Raw genomic sequence first — 19568 nt, forward strand, 5'->3', positions numbered from 1 at the left:
TTAGTTTAACAATTAAAATGAACAACAAATACACCGCAGTCAGAGAACACCTGACCCTTTTCTGTAGAGAAAAATAAATGCCAGTAGGCAGACAGAGAATAATGGGTCTAGCCTGACCTAGATTGGGAGGAATTTAGAAGTCTGTCCCCTGGGAAAGAAGGTTTTACAGTGCTCAGAGTAGCTAGGATGAGCTGAGAAAGCTTTTCAGCCCTTCACTTTAAAGAACATTATAAAATGGACGGTAGCCTTTAAAAAGTACCTGTGAGGCCAGAGTTAGCAAGACTGCAAAAAGAGCCATGATATGCTGTCATTAGCTAACTGGAGCTTATAACAGTCACTCAGTGAGAATAGAATTCAACTTGTACTTAGATTTTTATTTTGCATTAAGCTCTTGCTCTGTCTAGGGTTTTGAGCTATAAAGAAAGCAAAACATAAGTTTATAGGTATTCAGTTATAGAGAATTATTGTATTGAGGGAACAGTGAAAAAGTCCCTTGATCTTAAAATTACTTTCTCAAAAATATGAATTATATTACAGCTTCTTGGAGAAAACTATTAGAGATTTTTGAATAATGACTTTTTCCTCTGAGGGGAATTGTGCCTTCTCTTCAAGAAAAAACGCAGTATCAGGTGTTTGAAGTAAACATATTATGTTTTACACTGCCAATCATATTTAGTTAAGATGTAAGCCTTAGAGATTTGAAACTTCAAGAAACAAAATACACGCTAATGAGAACGAAGTTGAGTGTCAGATCCTCAAATAGCAAGGTAATGCAATTTTCTCTGAGTTTGAATTTTTTGATTACTTTTTCAGAATACAATAGCATACCAAAAAATTACTTGGCATATCAATTTATTGCTCATTGAAGAGGTTTTAGGTTCTTTTAGGCATCTTTGATAAAGAAAGTCTTAGTGGAAGTTTTGGAATTAAAAAGAAATGAGGGGCACCCGGGTGGCTCAGTCAGTTAAGGGTCAGGTTGTGAGATCTCCTGGGATCTCATGGTTGTGAGATCAAGTCCTGTGTTGAGCTCTGTGCTGGCAGTGTGCTTGGGATTCTCTCTCCCTCTCTCTTTGCCTCTCCCTGACTTGTACTCTTCTCTGTCTCTCTCTGATTAAATAAACAGGAAAGAAAGAAAGAAAGAAAAGAAAGAAAGAAAGAAAGAAAGAAAGAAAGAAAGAAAGAAAGAAAGAAAGAAAGAAAGAAAGAAAGAAAGAAAGAGAAATGAGACCAAGAGGGAAATTTAGTTGGCTTGAATTTTTGGAGGTGTGTTCTGATTATTTTTATAAAATACTTAGAAAATAAGAGAGTGGTTTTACAGAAGATATACATGCATAGAGGTGTGTGTGTGTGTGTGTGTGTGTGTGTGTGTTCTAATTATAACAGGATTCCTTTCACATTGAAAAACAATGTATAAAATGCAGAAAATAAGTTGCAAACAGTATGTGATCTCACCCCTGCCTACCTCTTCCCTGTGATTTTGTGCTTCTCTTCTTCTCATCCACAATGCTCCAGCCATACTTGTCTCCATTCAGTTCTAGAAGCATCTTTATGCATGCCATTCTTCTGGCTAGGAGGCCCCTCTGACCGTTTCTCCCATGGCTGATATTAGGGTTCAGATTAAAAGTCCTTGTTTCTAGAAGGCCATTCATAAATACTTTGTGCAAAGTGGTTCAGCTATCTACCCCGTATTTGCTTCCTTTATGGCACTTAACACCATTTGTGATCAAATATTATCACATGTATTTGTTTATTTCTAGAGTGGGAGCTCCACAAAGGCAAAAATACTGTTTCATTGGCAAACCTCTCTGAGATCCACCGCCTGAATTAGTCTTTCATTCTTTTTCCTTGGAACGAATGAAGAAAGTGTCCGTGCAGAGGGCTTTTCACCCCTCCTCCTACTCTGGTCATGCAAAGTCCCTTTAGGACTTAACTGTCTTCTATGCCTTTGGTCCCCTTCTTGTTCCCAACGAAAGGAAGTGTCACCGTAATGAAACGATGTAAAATTATCTTAACAACAAGGATACTACCTGACATTATAAGGAAGTTCCAGTGTGGATGAATGGAGCAGCTTCACATCATGACACACACGACTTTTTGCACTCTGGCCCAGCCCCACCTCCCACCACTCAGTCGTCTAGAGCCTAAGCTGCCACTGACGTATTTTATTCCTTTACACACTCCATTCCCTCACTCGGGAGCAATAATAATTTAGCTCATATTTGTTGAACATTTACCTTGCCAGGCACTATACCAATTGCTTTCCCTTCATTATTACATTTAATTCTCACACAATCTGATGAAGTAATGTGATTGATCTGGTTTTACTGAGGAGTCAAATAGCATAGCCAAAGTCACACAGCTGGAATGTGGAGAAGCCAGGAGGTAAACTCAGTTCATGTGACCCTAACACCCTTGCTTTATCAACTCATCATCTGACTCACTTCTATGGAAATCACCTCAAACATTTGGCCAACAACTCCCTGTATGTAGAAAGAGCTTTCTCTCTATGTATCCTCCCAAATTCTAATCTTCCAAAAATGCACTTTGTACTAAACTCTGTTAGCCCTTAGCTCACTAGATAATTTTGCATTGAGCATCCCAGAGATAGTCAATGTAAGGCAGGAATCACAATTTTATTTTCATTTTTCATCCTGAGAACCCCTTGAGGTTCCTGGTTTACAATACACGTTCGATAAAGGTCCATTCAATGAATGAGTGAATTATTGTTCTGATTTTTAAAAAAAATTTTTTTTCAACGTTTTTTATTTATTTTTGGGACAGAGAGAGACAGAGCATGAACGGGGGAGGGGCAGAGAGAGAGGGAGACACAGAATCGGAAACAGGCTCCAGGCTCCGAGCCATCAGCCCAGAGCCTGACGCGGGGCTCGAACTCACGGACCGCGAGATCGTGACCTGGCTGAAGTCGGACGCTTAACCGACTGCGCCACCCAGGCGCCCCTATTGTTCTGATTTAAACGCTCATCCGAAACAAGTCAAAAGGATCCCGTTAAGATGGATTGTTGAATGTGATGATGAACCTTGGGCAAAAAATTGCTGTCTGCGCTGAACAACCAGCATCTGATCAAATAAACAATCACTATATTCCCTTTGAAAACAAACCTTCTTTCCTTAAAAAAAATCGCAGCACGTGGCATTGCTCCTCAGTAAAAGTTAAATAAAATAGTTAGTTCAGCTGGTTAGAAAATGTGCTTCAAGTTTAACACCACATATCATTGTTTATACAGATGATTACTTGGGACGAACTTCAATAGAATCATGCTTTGCTCGCAAAGAAGGCGGCTTTGGCAGCACATAATGATCAGTTAGGGTGACTCATATTTTCCAGCTGAGATCAATGGACCTTAATCCATTAACACAGACTTAAATATCACCAGATAGCAAAGTATGACAGTAGAGGTAGGAGTAAGAAAGGTATGGAGTATTGAGATTGAAGAGATTTTGTTTTTCATGTTCTAATCCCTTTTCATACGCTATAGGAAAGCAGTATAATTTTAGATTTTCAATTAGTTTACCCTAGGTATTAAATGAAAACTATCTTTGAGAGTAATGTAAATTATTTTTGTTCACCTACTTCAAGCTGCTCTTTGCAGAATTTGATTTTTAAAAGTCCTTGGCAACATATTAGTAATAAGCCATTGGAAAATGTCAACAAACAGTTTCATTTTGGGGGAGGATTATAATCATCCCAGTCAATCAGATGCCTGTTAGATATTTAAATTTTAAAGGGTAAGCCAGTGAATTCACCACAAAGCAATCCACAATCAACTATTTTAAACTAAAAATAAACAATTCAGATACCTGATTAAAAAAAAAAAAGGTATTTGGTGGCAAAACGTGATAGTGTCCTTTAGTTTAAGAATAAGATTCAGAATTTACTCTTCCTTAGTTTATCACAGTATTTGAAGTATGCATTTGCTAACAGAATTATTTTATCTACATATTTAAATTTGTTGTGTAGCTTTTCATGAATAATATGTGACATCGCATAGGTATAGACTGAGAAAGGAATCTAGGAGTTGTTTGTGAACCCATGACATATAGTCTGTGGTTTCCTTTTCATTTTTCCTCCTTTTCTCTTTCTTTCCTTCTGGGTATATTTTTCTTATATTTTCTTGTCTACTTTGTGGATCTATGAATTTCTTCTTTTTCCATACTCTAAGAGTTATAAGGCTCTTGAGGGTGAAAACCATAGTTTATTTTTCTTGATATCCCAGGGCTTAGTCAGAGTGTGAATCATGTCCCAAATGAACATGTATTAAATGAATGAATGAATGATAATGAATGAAAGACTGACCTCCATAAGGATAACTTCACAGTGAACCTGCCTGAAAAAGCTGGATGAGCCCATTCAGAGCATCGTTAGTCAAAGCAACAGAGTAAAGTAGATTGCCATATTATACTTTTAACTACTAGCAGTTTTTATATCAAATATTTTCTTCTAGACAGCACAATGATGATATGAAGACAATTATACAACTTTGCTGACAACGTTAAAGTGGACCCAAATAAATGCAGAGGTATACTCTTCCTGGATAGATTCAAAGTTGTAGAAAATGTCACTTTTCCACAAGTTAATCTCTAAATCTAAAGCATTTCTCAAAGTTTATAACAAGGTGTCTGATTTTTAGAACTTGAAGGGCAAATTTTAGAGTTGAAATGGAAAATATAATTGGTAAGAATATTTTAAGAGAAAAAAATAGAACATTGAGAACACTTTACCTCTTGGATAGCATAACACATCATACAGATTCAGTAAGCTGAATAATATAATCTTGCCACGAAGTAGGCAACAGGGGAAGCAGGAAGACCAGTTAGGGGATTATTGCAATAACCCATGTTAACAATCCCCTGAGACTCCATGTCTTTACTAATTTGCTTGGTCAGCTTTTGCTAAATGTGCTAAAATAATCCACTGTGAGTGTAGATTAGTCCATTTCCCTTTATTTGTCAGTTATTGCTTGATAAATTTTGAAGCTATTTGCCTACGTTTGTGATCATTATTTTTTCTTTGTATCAATATGCAGTTGCTATTTCTCTTAATTAATGCTCTTTCATTTAAATTCTATTCGATTGAGATTAATATTGCCGTACTACTTTGTGGTTAATAATTTACATGGCATATCTTTTCCCATCACTTGATACTCAGCTGTTCCGTGCAGTTTTACTTTAGGAGTGTTCCTGACGACCACACCTTGGTTAATTTTATTTTCTTTGTTTTCTTTACAAATTGCTAATCTCTTTAGTGGGATAGTTTTACCTATTTAATTTTAATGTGATGACTGACAGATTTAGAGTTATTTCTGCCCTGTTATTTTGTGTTGTCTTGTTAGATACATAAATATTAAATATATGAATATATCATATACTATATAATATATATTCCTTTTTTTCTATACTGGTTGGGAAACTATAGATTTTTATTTATATTCTTTTGGGGATTTTCTTTTAGGTTTTTTAAGATACATGTGTATCGGGGCGCCTGGGTGGCGCAGTCGGTTAAGCGTCCGACTTCAGCCAGGTCACGATCTCGCGGTCCGTGAGTTCGAGCCCCGCGTCAGGCTCTGGGCTGATGGCTCGGAGCCTGGAGCCTGTTTCCGATTCTGTGTCTCCCTCTCTCTCTGCCCCTCCCCCATTCATGCTCTGTCTCTCTCTCTGTCAAAAAAAAAAAAAAAAAAAAAAGATACATGTGTATCTCTCTTAAATAGTTTCTGTCCGTCCAACCACAATAAGAGTTTTAGCATGGCTTACATTCCCATTTAACAACCTCTACTTCCATCACATTATTGTTGTTCACAGTTGTAATTTTGCCTTCTTTTAATCAAACAAAAAAGGGTGTAATGTTTGTCTCAATAGTTGATATTTAATTAGTTTTGGACACACACTATCATTTCATACGCTCAACACTTTCCTCCGCATTCGTTTTTATTTTACCACAATTCCATTCTTTAATAACCACTTGAGTGATAGCTTTATTTACTTTTAAATGTTTGCAAATATCTTTTTTTCCTTACCCTCAAAGAAGAACTTGGCAGGGAATAAAATCCTATGTTGACAGATATATTTCCTCTCTGTGAGAAGATAGAATTCTACTCACTTCTGGCATGAATCAATGCCAAATAATTCTGGCAAAAAAAAAAAAAATTGTTGCTGTTAGTTTAAATGTCACTTATTTGTAAGAAAAATATATTTTTTCTCTGGAAGTTTTTTAGATGATCTGTTTATAATTGATGATCTGGGGTATAGTTAGGTATCTAGGTGTGGATTTACTCTTTTTCTTTATTGTGCTTCTTTTTGGAGAATAATTTCAATTCTAAAAGTTGTCAATAATTACCTCTCCAAATGCTGATTTTCTGCCACTTTCTCCAATCTGTTCTGGAATTCTTATTAGATCAATATTGGAGCATTTCAATTTAATCCACAATATTTCTTAACTGCTTTTCACATCTTTATATCTTTAACTCAGTATGGTACTGTATTCCAGTTTGCTCATGTCCCTTGTGACCATAATCAGTCTTAAAAGTATCCCATATATTACATTATTTTTCATTTTAATAATTATACCTTTTATTTTCAAGAATTTAAACTTCTTTTTCGTTTTATGATTCCTTTTGACTGCTTTGTTTCATACATTGTCATTTTTTTAAAGAAACAATGTGTAGTTGCATTTCTTTGGAAATCCACAACATATTTTATTTTATTTTATTTTGAGAGAGAGAAAGAGAGCATGAGTGAGGAGGGGCAGAGAGAGAGGGAGATAGAGAATCCCAAGCTGGCTCTGCACTGTCAGCTCAGGGCCCATGTGGGGGTTGAACCCACAAATTGTGAGATCGTGACCTGAGCCGAAATCGTGAGTCAGATGCTTAACCGACTGAGCCACCCAGGTGCCCCCACAGCATATTTATTTTGAAATTTTTGTCAGACTGTTCTCAAGGAATGAATGAATGGATTTTGAATTGTTCATTCTTTGGCATTTTTAGCATTAGTTTTTTCACGTTCTAAAATTTGCATTTGCAGGTTAATTTCAATTTGGACAGATCTTACGTTTGTTCTTCTCTGCCAACTCCCCTCTTTGCCTACCTCTCCCTGCCCTTGCAGGTTTTGCACTTGCCTCTACCCAACCCCCTGGGCCCTCAGCCTGGGACAGTGGTTTTAAAGGCAGTTCAGAGTGCACAGCGACATTGACTGTTTGCCGATCTGGCCTCTGATTCAGCAATAGTTTGCCTTAGCTCCAGACTGGAGGCTGAGCCTGTTCCCTTTGCAGCCTGCAGCACTCCTGAAACCAAAACTCCATACACAACATAGTAATTGGGAGGGGTTAAGGCAGCGCTTATATCTTTGTTGGCCCTGTAGGGGCCAATTCCTGACCACCTTTGTTGCTTCTGGACTCTGAGCCCAGAAAGCCCACTTACAGCCTTGGACTCTAGATTATGTCCCATTTATGTCCCAGTTTTAGTCTGAAAGAATGTTTACCTTTATTTGAAATAAACATTTCCCCCCCTCTCATCAGTGCTCTGTTTTGGGAAAAGAAAACTTTTAACCTAAAAGCTGTCAGTCTTTCTTTAAAAGGTCCCGGTTAGGTAAATAGGCAGGGCTGGGAAAGTCTGAGATCATTAGGGCCTTATTTTATTCATTTTTTACCGGTAAGATATTACAGAAATCTAAGTAGTTTCCCACTATTTCAGAGTAAATTGAATGAAGAAGCAGGGGTAGGGCTCAGGTCTTTATATTCCCATTTCAAACCCTGTTTTGCTACAGAATCTTTTTGTTTGTTTTGTTTTGTTTTTGTTTTTAATGTTTTATTTATTTTTGAGAGAGAAGGAGAGAGAGAGAGAGACAGAGTGTGAGTAAGGGAGGGGCAGAGAGAGAGGGAGACACACAGAATCTGAAGCAGGCTCCAGGCTCCAAGCTGTCAGCACACAGCCTGACGCGGGGCTTGAACTCACAGACCATGAGAGTATGACCTGAGCAGATGTTGAACGCTTAACCGAATGAGCCACCCAGGTGCTCCTGTTTTGTTTTTGTTTTGATCTCACTTTATTTCTAAAAAGAAAAGAAAAGAAAAGAAAGTAAATATTTATTTGAAAATAAATCTAGGGGCGCCTGGGCGGCTCAGTCGGTTAAGCGGCCGACTTCGGCTCAGGTCATGATCTCGCGGTCCGTGAGTTCGAGCCCCGCGTCGGGCTCTGTGCTGACAGCTCAGAGCCTGGAGCCTGTTTCCGATTCTGTGTCTCCCTCTCTCTGACCCTCCCCTGTTCATGCTCTGTCTCTCTCTGTCTCAGAAATAAACGTTAAAAAAAAAGAAAATAAATCTAATGTTTCTACTTTGAGAATATATTGAATTATTACATACTAAGACACCTTGTGCTAGTGTCTGATGGCTTTAAATGGTTACAAAATCTATTTCTTCAGTGTCAAGGCCAGGCCTTATAAAAAACTGACATTTATCACCTCAATACTTCTGTCCATTGGATTGCCATATGAAACAACTCTAGTGATTTCCTGACCTTTGTCCATGGCACCCCTCAGAACAAGAATATGATGAGCGAGAGTCTTGCTCATCTAATCATTCTTTCAATGAATAATTTTTTAAAAATTTGATGTTTATTTATTTTTGAGGGGGGGGGGGGAGGAACAGAGAGTGGGAGACACAGAAACCAAAGCAGGTTCCAGGCTATGAGCTGTCAGCACAGAGCCGGATGCAGGGCTTGAACTCACAAACCATAAGATCATGACCTGAGCCGAAATCTGACGATTAACCGACTGAGCCACCCAGCCCCCCCCAAATGAATAATTAATGAATACCTATTACGTGGCTCTCTCCAGTTTGCCAGGGAGGACTCAGTGCCTGTCTGGTTTAGCATGTTTCTCAGACAGAAGTGTCCCAGTCTGTATGATAAATGGTACAGTTCTCCTAAGTAGGTGCCAGCACTGATCCAGGGCAGTGACTGCCTGAGTGACTCAAACAAGCAACACCACCTGCCTCTCTCTTTAGTGTCCAGCCACTTTCACTCTATCATGAAAGCTCACTCACTCTCAATGGAGAGGTCAAGAGTTTTTTAGATAAGAGATCGTTCCTGCTTTCTCTACTCAAAGAGTGTGATGGGCATTCAGAGACTAATAAATAGTATACAAAAGCAGAAACTATAACCCGCCAAGAAAATAAAGAAATCAAGGGTGCTGAATGACGGGGCTGTTGTCATCGGTGATGCCAGCTTTACAGGACTGCCTCCAAGTCCTTTTCTTGGTCTCTTGTCTCTTTTACTAGGTCCATTAAAGGGGAAAAACCGTAAAACAAACACGCAGCGATCATTTGTCTGGTGGGTTTGTGGACTCTGGGAGAGATATAATTTCTGTATCAAAGTATAGAGAATCAGGCATTCCATATTTCAGATGCAACAAATACACCCATAATTCAAGGGTTTCAGAGTAAGGTAAGTACCAGGGCTCTTATATGTTCAAAGGCCCCCAGAAAGGTAAAAAGCAAAGAAATGCCCAAATTTTTTGATCTCTAAAATGCAAAAATTGAGTATTTGGTCTTGAATTCCATATATTTATATTTCTTTGAATAGTTTGCTAATATCAGGAGTCTAAATGTGAATCACCTCTGGGGCTTGGGATTTCTATGCGTGCACACACACACACACACACACACACAAAGCCTCTGCTTTCAATGGCACATTTTAGGATAAAAGCGATAAAGTATTTTTTTCCATTCTCTCCTTTTTTGGAGCAAATCATTGTTTTTAGCAATTATTTACTTAGGCATGAAGGCTGATTCATAGCACAAAAATACTCATACATGAATATCCATATATAAAGAAAGATGTGTTGCTTTATGGACAAAGTTGCCCATTGACCACAGGATTTTGGTATTCAAATTTCAACCAAAGAGGGAGGAAAAGGTGTATTACCTTGGCTAGGGAGCATAAAGATATCTTAGGAAAATAAGAAGCTAGGCAAAGCTAGTTGCAAAAGTGCAAAAGGTTCTCTGCAGGGAACAATGCTTCCTCAGATGGGTACAGACACGGGCAGAATGTGTTTTCTCTCACTGAGCACCCCAATCCTTCATTAAAGGACAAAGTCAAGTTCATTGCCATGGGGAGTCATTTCCAAGTACAAGTGCATCCGTACCACTGAATTCCCCAGGACAATCTCGTGAAGAGGTATTGCCTGAAAAATAGTTTACACGTGTGCCTACTGACTTTGTGATCTTAACCAGATTAACAGACTTTGAAAATGATTCAGAATTGCCTCTGGTGTTAGTCATACTCATTTTATCAGTTTATGTCCTCTCGTACTGTGTGTTTATGATACATGCCAAAAATTTGGCAGAAAATCTTGACCATATAAGCTGCAAGCTGCTTTTTATTGTAGATTTCACAAACCTACTTGAGTGGATTCTAATGAAATGGATGGAGAAGGAATAAATCCAAGAAATGTTGCATCTGTATCTACTTCTTTTTTTTTTTTTTTTTTTTAATTTTTTTTTTTTTTTAATGTTTTTTATTTTTTATTTTTGGGACAGAGAGAGACAGAGCATGAACGGAGGAGGGGCAGAGAGAGAGGGAGACACAGAATCGGAAACAGGCTCCAGGCTCCGAGCCATCAGCCCAGAGCCTGACGCGGGGCTCGAACTCACGGACCGCGAGATCGTGACCTGGCTGAAGTCGGACGCTTAACCGACTGCGCCACCCAGGCGCCCCGCATCTGTATCTACTTCTTGAGGATAAACTGGTAGTAAGTGAAATAGACATGCTGCTTTATGAGGAAACCAGGCCTGCCCTTGATTCTCATCAAGGTCCAGGCATTTAGGGTCTAGGCTGTTCACTACTTTAAAAGCATATCACCAAAATCCAGTTATGCTCTTTTATTTTAAATAAAACTTTAAAACAGCTGCATTAGCCAACTTTACAATCAGGACCTATAGATAGCGACTATTTTAGGGTAGTATTAAAAGTTTCACTAAAACATGGCATGGGGTAGAAACTCACATGGGAAGATCTTAGGGACCTCTTAAAAGACACCTTTCACTATGATTCCACCTGGAAAACATCTGTTCCCTATGCTTGACCACCATTACACATTGTGTCCACCGTTCCAAATTGCACATATATTGTTAGTTACCTTCTCACCCATGTGTCTCATATTACTAATCAGATCATGAGCCTGGAGGCTATAACACAAAGTCCCAAACAAGAAAATTGTCTATGTATGAGTTTAATGTTTGTTACTATTTTACTTCCAGAATAGAGGCAACTCCAACCCTAGATGATCAAAGAAGTTTAGATCTTGTTGAAACCTTGGATATTGTGTGCAGTCAGGTGCCCTTCAAACTCTTTAAGTGTCTGAACTTGAACAATTTAAGTTAGGTGTGTAATGTACAAAAGAGACGTAAAAAGGAGCTAGAAGGGCAGAGCCCAGTAGACTGGATTTCCGTGAACCTCCCATTGCCCACATTTTCCTCATTCTAACCACTTTCAAAGAACCTCTAGGACCCCATGAAGTAGTCTCTAAAAAAACACTGATTTCTTTAATTTAAAAATGAAAGATTTATAAGTGTGGTAGTCTTCAAAATCTTCAGATCACACATTCTTATCACTAACACATTTGCATATATGCCCCAGAGTAGATTTATATACTACTATAGGATGCTTCTTATAAAACATACACACAAGGGGCACCTGAGTCGTTCAGTCAGTGGAGCTCAGGTCATGATCCCAAGGGTGTGGGATCATGCCTTGTATTGGGCTCCACATGAGCATGGAGCCTGCTTGAGATTCTCTCTCTCCATTCCCCTGGAATTCTGGATTCTGCTCCTCTCCCCTACTCACTTTCTCTCTCTAAAAATAAGACAAAAAATTTAAAACATACATACATACAAAATAAAAATGTATAAATGATGACGTGAAAACATAGACGTTATATTTTCTTCTCATACCCAACAGATCATCTTGTGTGTCATATATTCCCCATATGAAGAACACAGCCTAGAGATGCCAGGGCTGACATTTACAAACCTTATGAGCAATTGTAACAAGACAAGGATTCAAAATCTGGTCAACTTAGTGGTCCAGTGTTCTATTCATTCTTCAAATATTCACCCCATTTCAGAGTTTGTCACTCCAGAACTGTGTTTTTTGAGTAATGTACAACTTTCTTTAAAACAACAAAATCCTCATCTTTCTAGCTATTGTGCAACAATAAAAAAAAAGTTATACACCAAATGTGATCCAAACTACAGAATCAATAACCACTGAAGATGCTAGCATGACTTGATTGTGATAGGTTTTGGTGCTTTAATGCAATTAAATTATCGATTGTATCAACTAGGAATGATTTCACATGTATACGACAGCAAACAAGATTTGCAAAGGTTTAGAGAAATACGAGTTTATTTTTCTTGCACAGTCTATAGACAGGCAGTTATTGCATTGATTTGGGGGGTTCAACAATGTCAAGGATGCTGTATCTGGAAGTCCTATTTTTCCTTCATGGTTATAAGATAACTACTGTAGTTACTTTTTTTTTAATGTTTATTTATTTTTGAGACAGAGAGGGACAGAGCATGAATGGGGGAGGGTCAGAGAGGGGAGACACAGAATCTGAAACAGGCTCCAGGCTCTGAGCTGTCAGCACAGAGCCCGACGTGGGGCTCGAACTCACAGACCGCGAGATCATGACCTGAGCCGAAGTTGGCCGCTTAACCAACTGAGCCACCCAGGCGCCCCTGTAGTTACTTTTATTTTTAATAACATTTCAACCACTGACTGATGAATTAGCTTACTCATAATAGTGCACAATATACAAAACCAAAAATATCAATTGTTTTTAAAAAGTTATTTTCTATGGATTTACAACTTTACCTTTGCTAAATAGTTGATTTAAGTTGATGCATACCAGACAGATCCCACTGACATTTTTCACTATTTCAAAAGATTCGTCAAATTTATTATTAAGACTGAAGAGCCTAAGAAATGGGACTGTTGAGATAGAGAGTATAGTTCACAATATGCTGTTTGGAGTACTCCAGAATAGAATGCTTTAAAAAAAAAACTATTTTTAGGGTCTATAGACACTTGATGCTACTTTCAGATGTTAGTAGGAAATGAAATAAATATTTAGGAACCAATGCATGATTGTACTGGATATGTTAGATAGTAATTGGCAAGAAGGGAAGGTTGGAGAACGCATGAGGTCCCCTGAGTGGCACCTCCATAGACAGGAAGTGAGAAGGGGAAGGTCACAGAGATAATCAGAGACCAGATCATGTGAAACCCATGAGCAAATTTAAAAGAACTTGTACTTTATTCTCAGTGGAATAAGGAGCCTTCGAAGGGTTTTAAACATAGTAGTAACATGACCTGAAATACACTTGTAGAAGCTAAGTAAATTCTCCAAGATCACACTGCTGATGAATTGGTGAACTTGTGATTCAAACCCAGGTCTGTTCTACTCAAAAGGCTGAGCTTTTAACAATCCATACTACAGGGTGTGGCTTTACTTTTGATATCATTATCCAAATCAAATCTTCAACACAAGGCTTGGGTTTGTGTCAAAGTTCATTTTAACTTAAAGAGTCTGTTACATCAGCAGCAACATATTTTGACTCTCTGAAATATATCATGAAATAGGAAGATACAGAGAAAAAAGATAAAATGGAAAACAACCCTCTGTTGGAAAAAAGATAAAAAACTTTACAACATTGAAAACATTTAAGCAAAATGACACCCATGAGTAATTCATTGACTTGTTAGTTGTACTTATACACTAAGAATTAGAATGTGAATTATTACACCAAAATAATTTTGATTTTTCTTTCAAAATTTTGTATAAAATAAAAATTGAGCTGGACATGCTATGCATATAATTTCTTTATGAATTTTTCATATATCTTCACTTCTAGATTGCTTCGAGGTATATGATTAGTTATATTGAAATCCCTGAGAAAGCCTCATGTTGTATTTTGCTCCTGATTGGAAGAAAACTCATGAGATAAATTATTCCCCGTTCCTTGCACAATTTGCAGTCTCAAGAAGGTTGGATAGTTCAAAGCAAAGCTTCACACTGTTCTGAAATTCTTCCATTATTTATTTATTTATTTATTTATTTATTTATTTATTCTGAAGTCATATTATTGTATTTTTCTTTTTCCCTTTCTTCTTGAGGAAGGTAAGATAAAATAGTTTTATGGAGGAAAGTAACTATCCTGGAAAAAAGTTGCACATTTATTTATTCAGTCAAATGATGTATTGATGATCCCTAATTTCCTGTGCCTCTTTATTTTTCTGTGAAGCAAAAAAATAAATAAATAAAACTTCCCAAGTAGATCAGATAATACATCAAGGCTACATAGGCTATTGTTTTATGTTCCCATAAAAAAAGCAACAAATTTGCTTGCTAACGGCTGAATTTATTCTTTCCTCCTATCTCAACCTTCATTTGGCCAATACTCTATGTGAGTGGTTATATTTTGTCCTGAGGACCATGCCAGTCTGAAGTAAGAATAGAGATATTTTATTGTCATGTGAGTCTTCGTTTAGTATATTGGGGACAATTCTTCATGCCAATAAGTACAGTTCTACAGTATTATAATTTTGAACAACTTCAAAATATTTCATTGTATGAATGCACTAAAGTTCATTTAAAGAAACCCCCATTGTTGTACATTTCAGCTGTTTTCCATTTTTCATTATGATTAAAAATGCTGTAAAGAACACAATTATAAGTAACTTCATTACTTTAACAAATATTCAACAATCTATTTTCTCACAGAGTTGAAGCAGTCTTTCCCCAAAACAGTTCTACCTACGTTTGAAACTCTTTAAAGCTATGAAAGGAAACCTTAGTTTTTTGAGAAAAAGAACAAAACCTTGAGAAAAAGAGAAAATGTTGGCGTTTTCTTGTCCCTTCCTGCCTTATTGACCACAATTCCCCTATTCTCAACATTCTCGCCACAAACCACAACGGTGTCCTTTCAGTACTTTATATTCACCGAGTCCCTTTCTACCACAGGAACTTTGCACTTCTCTGATTACTTCTCCGATTACTTCTCTGAATTACTTCTCTGATTGAAACCTGCTCTCTCCCCTCTTCTGGTTAACATGTGTTCACCATTCAGCTTTCAGCCTAAAGGGCCCTTCCTGAGAGAAGCCATTGTTGATCCCTTTATATTAAATACCTCTGTTAAATGCACTCATATCTCCCTTATATGGCACTTGCCACCATTGCTGCATGTTTGTGCGATTTTTAATATGTCTCCACTACTAAACTGTAGCTGCTTGAGGGCAGGGACTATTGAATACCCAGCACCTAGCAAACTGACTGACACAAGTACATGTGTTGTATGTGTGTATGTGTGTGTGTGCATATAATATATTTATCAAATATATACTATGTGCCAAGTACTATGTTAATTGATGTATCTATGTGAATTTCTTAAGCATGTTCTTATAATGCATTTGTAGAAGTGGAAGCTATTTAGTCAAGGCACATTTTTATATTTATACACATTGTCAATTAGCTTTCAAGAAATGTACCCAATTGAAATCCTAAGAGCAGTGTTTCCCTGAACCCCCAAACTACTGATAATTGACATCTGCTGTAGTTTTCATTTTTTTCCAGTACGAAAGAGTATTTATTTATGTTTACTAATCATTTGTACCTATTGTGCAAATTTTTAGACTTAAACCCTTAAGCAGTATATTTATAAATAGAAATTTATATATTCCTGTGGTTCCACAAATTTCTTTTTGGAGATCTGCAATACTATTTCATATTTTGTGTTTTCATCTGGATAAAATTATAAAAGAAATTATATAGGTATATTCTAGCCAACTGGAGAACCACCATATAATCAATCTTACCAAATAATTTTAGTAGCAATGTTTGCATTATGATAAAAAAAAGAACCACTTAACACAAATTTACTTATAAATAGTGAGAAAAGAACAAAGGTAGACTTAATAATAAAGTGATGTTTTCATACCAAATGAAGACCAAATGATGCCATGCTGTGCTCTATGAATAATAATGCGACAGTTATTTCAAAAGAGAAAATTTCTGGAAAAACTCAAAAACTTGCATAAGTACTGTAGCATATTCTAAGAGGATGTTTAGTTTCTGCAAAACATCATCTTTCATATTTAATTATTATTGTTGGCTTGAATTTTAAGGTTTTTATAGAGATTTCATTGTCATTTAATTTAAAAATCCAGCTTTGTTACATAGTATAATAAGATTTCTACATTGAATTTTAGATTTGCTGTTATTTGCCGATATATAATTAATTTAAATTAACATCAGGAGTCTTTAAGGATATTTTCCTTTTAGGGATGCCTGGGTGGCTCAATCAGTAAGTGTCTGACTTGATTTAGGCTCAGGTCATGATCTCACAGTTGTGGGATGAAACCCCATGGTCAGTGTGGAGCCTGCTTGGGATTCTCTCTCCCTCTCTCTCTGCCCCTTCCTGGCTCACACTCTCTCTGTCTCTCTCAAAAGTAAATAAATAAACATGTAAAAATAAAAGAATTTTTTTCCTTTAAAATAAAGGCTTCCTATTGTTCAACTGTGTGAAACACAATCATAGACCAACATAGTTTCAGTTGAAATCTACAAGTGCACACTTACCTAATGAATTGTGAAGAAGAAATATCTACTATTAAGAATACCATAAAATTTATCACTCAAACCACGAGCACACTACAAGCGAGTCACCTATGGAGATGTTGAGTCATTATACCTACTGTGACATTGTGGGTCAATTACACTCAAATAAAAAAATTAAGAAAATGGGGCATCTGGGTGGCTCAGTCAGTTAAGCACCACCTTCAGTCAGGTCACGATCCCACGGTTAGTGGGCTCCAGCCCTGCATAAGGCTCTGTGCTGGGAGCCCGGAACCTGCTTCAGATTCTGTGTCTCCCTCTCTCTCTGCCTTTCCTTCATTCGCACTCTGTCTCTCTCTCAAAAATAAATAAACGTTAAAAAATTTTAGAAAAAAAAAGGAACACCGGCACACTTTGAAGAGTGAATGGGAATGCTATTAATAATCATGCCAGGACAACAGGTGTAAACCTTATCACTCCTGCGTTTGGTCATTCTAAGTATATATTTGCCTTTGTAGTATCTTTTTGTCATATAACAAGCAAAGTAGGGAGAAATACAAACTTAATCACGAGATTTTGGCTCTGAGATTTGATTCATTGAATTAAAGAAAGAGAAGCAAAAGGAGTATCTTCTGGAATGGTTACATCTAGAAACAGGTAGAAAGCACAAAATGAGTCATAATGTATAAAGTCAAGTATGCTTAGAAAAGAACAGGCAGCACTTGGTGTGAATTTCTTTAAAAAACTAGACTCCATGCACACTTTATGAATCCCATTTCTTTCCCTAGAAATAGGAATTGCACGAATAGAACACACAGTACACTTAAGCAGTAAATATTCAGTTTGACTTTAAATGTCAACTGTAAATGATAACTTCCAAACCCTCATCTCTGGACCCAGTTCTCCCCTGAAGTACAGAATCATATACACAACTCCCTACCAGTATTGAAGACATCTCAAAATTAACATACATTATTGTGGTCTGCTAGACCCGCCATAAAAAGATACCACAGATTGAGTGGTTTAAACAATAGAAATCTATCATCTCACAGTTCTGCAGGATGGAAAGTCCAAGATCATAGTGTCAGCCAATTTGGTTCCGGTTGGGAGCTCTTCCTGGCTTGCTACCTTCTTGCTGTGTCCTCACATGATGACATGAGAGAGAGAGAGAGAGAGAGAGAGAGAGAGAGAGAGAGAACAGAGAGAACATGCATAGGTGTGAGCAAAGTCTGCTACCTCTTCTTATAAGGGTTAACCTCATCCAACCCTAACTACATCCAAAAGGCCCCATCTTCAAAAGCCGTCGCATTGGGGGTTATGGATTCAAAATACGAATTTCGGGGAGACACAACATATGCTAAACTTTTTATATATCCTCCAACCTGAACTGGCTTCTCTCTGAGGCTTCTTCATTTCAGTAAATGGCACTTCATTTGAAATTGCTCCTGTCAAACATTTGGAGTCATTCTTGACCCCCACCCCCTGACCCCACACCTGCCAATCTAAAACTCCTTTTAGCAATTACTGCAAAATAATTCATTTTATTTTGATTATAATCAAATCAAAGAGGGATTATAATGCCCTCTGAGATCTGGAGTCTGGCTAACTCTGGTTTTCTCACCATCTCTGGCCATGTTTCTTAGTTGATAGCAAGTACATTTTATACTACAACCAAAATTTCCTTAATTGTTTAGCTGTATTTCTGGATTTAAATGGATTCAATACTCATTTCCAAATATTTTTCTTTACTTTCTCTAATCGTCTATTGGTTGGCCAGATTTCATCATCCTGATGGTATCATTGTGCTGTGACTTCTTGCATATTTGGAAATGTATGCTTTTGCCTTTCTTCTTTTTTTTTTAATGTCTACTTATTTTTGAGAGACAGAGACAGAGACAGAACGCGAGTGGGGAGGGGCAAAGAGAGAAGGAGACACAGACTCTGAAGCAAGCTCCAGGCTCTGAGCTGTCAGCACAGAGCCCAACGTGGGGCTCAAACTCATGAACAGTGAGACTTTGACCCGAGCTGAAGTCAGACACTCAACCAACTGAGTCACTCAGGCACCCCTGCTTTGGCCTTTATTCTTAAGCAAAGACTTGACTTTACTTCATCTCTACCCTGTGATGTATGTCCCTGGACTCAGAGATACTCTCTCAAGCCATCCCTCCCCAAATTTTGCTAACCCAAGTACAGGGAAAAAATTAGGCCCATTTACATTAGCAGAATTCTGAAATTTGCACTAGATCTATAAAGGTATGTTTTTAACTCAGCATTCTCCCTTAAACAGACCCAAATATCACTTTGCAATCATTGTCATTGGGGTTTGTGGCTGTTTCCTAGTTTATTGGAGATAGGGTTTATAATCATTTTGTTCTTTGCAATGTTTGGCTGCTTTTAGAGAGAAGAAGGAATAGAAATGCCTTTATTTTGTTTATCTTTAACTGGAAGTTTAGTTCATAAGATTTATAAATAAAAAAATATGGATCCTGTTGCCAAAATACTCACAGTATATAGTAAGAGGAAATCATCCTTAAACAAGCAATTCCTATTTCATGTGTATTTCATATGGGTGTAATAGTCAATAGCTTACTCATTTAGTGCCTTGATCAGCTCTTATGAAATAGCTTTTTAAGCAAAAATATACATGTAAGCAAAATTTATAATGTTATATTACATTTAAAAGCAGCTGAATTTATGTTTTTCTTTGCTAGGAATTTTTAAATTTCAAATTAAAATAATTAAATACTATTAAATACTCAATATTAACAAAATTTTAAAGTTTAATGTTACCATATTTGTGGGGATTTAGAACTTCAAAACTCTCATATCACCAGAGTCATCATTGCTACTCCAAGTATAGAGCCTAAAAAAATATTATTTTTGTGTGTAGAAAAAAAAATAAAAGGATTTTCATTATAACATCACTGGTAATAATAAAACTTTGG

This window comes from Neofelis nebulosa, chromosome 5 (assembly GCF_028018385.1).
Source record: "Neofelis nebulosa isolate mNeoNeb1 chromosome 5, mNeoNeb1.pri, whole genome shotgun sequence".
NCBI classification, from domain to species: Eukaryota; Metazoa; Chordata; class Mammalia; order Carnivora; family Felidae; genus Neofelis; species Neofelis nebulosa.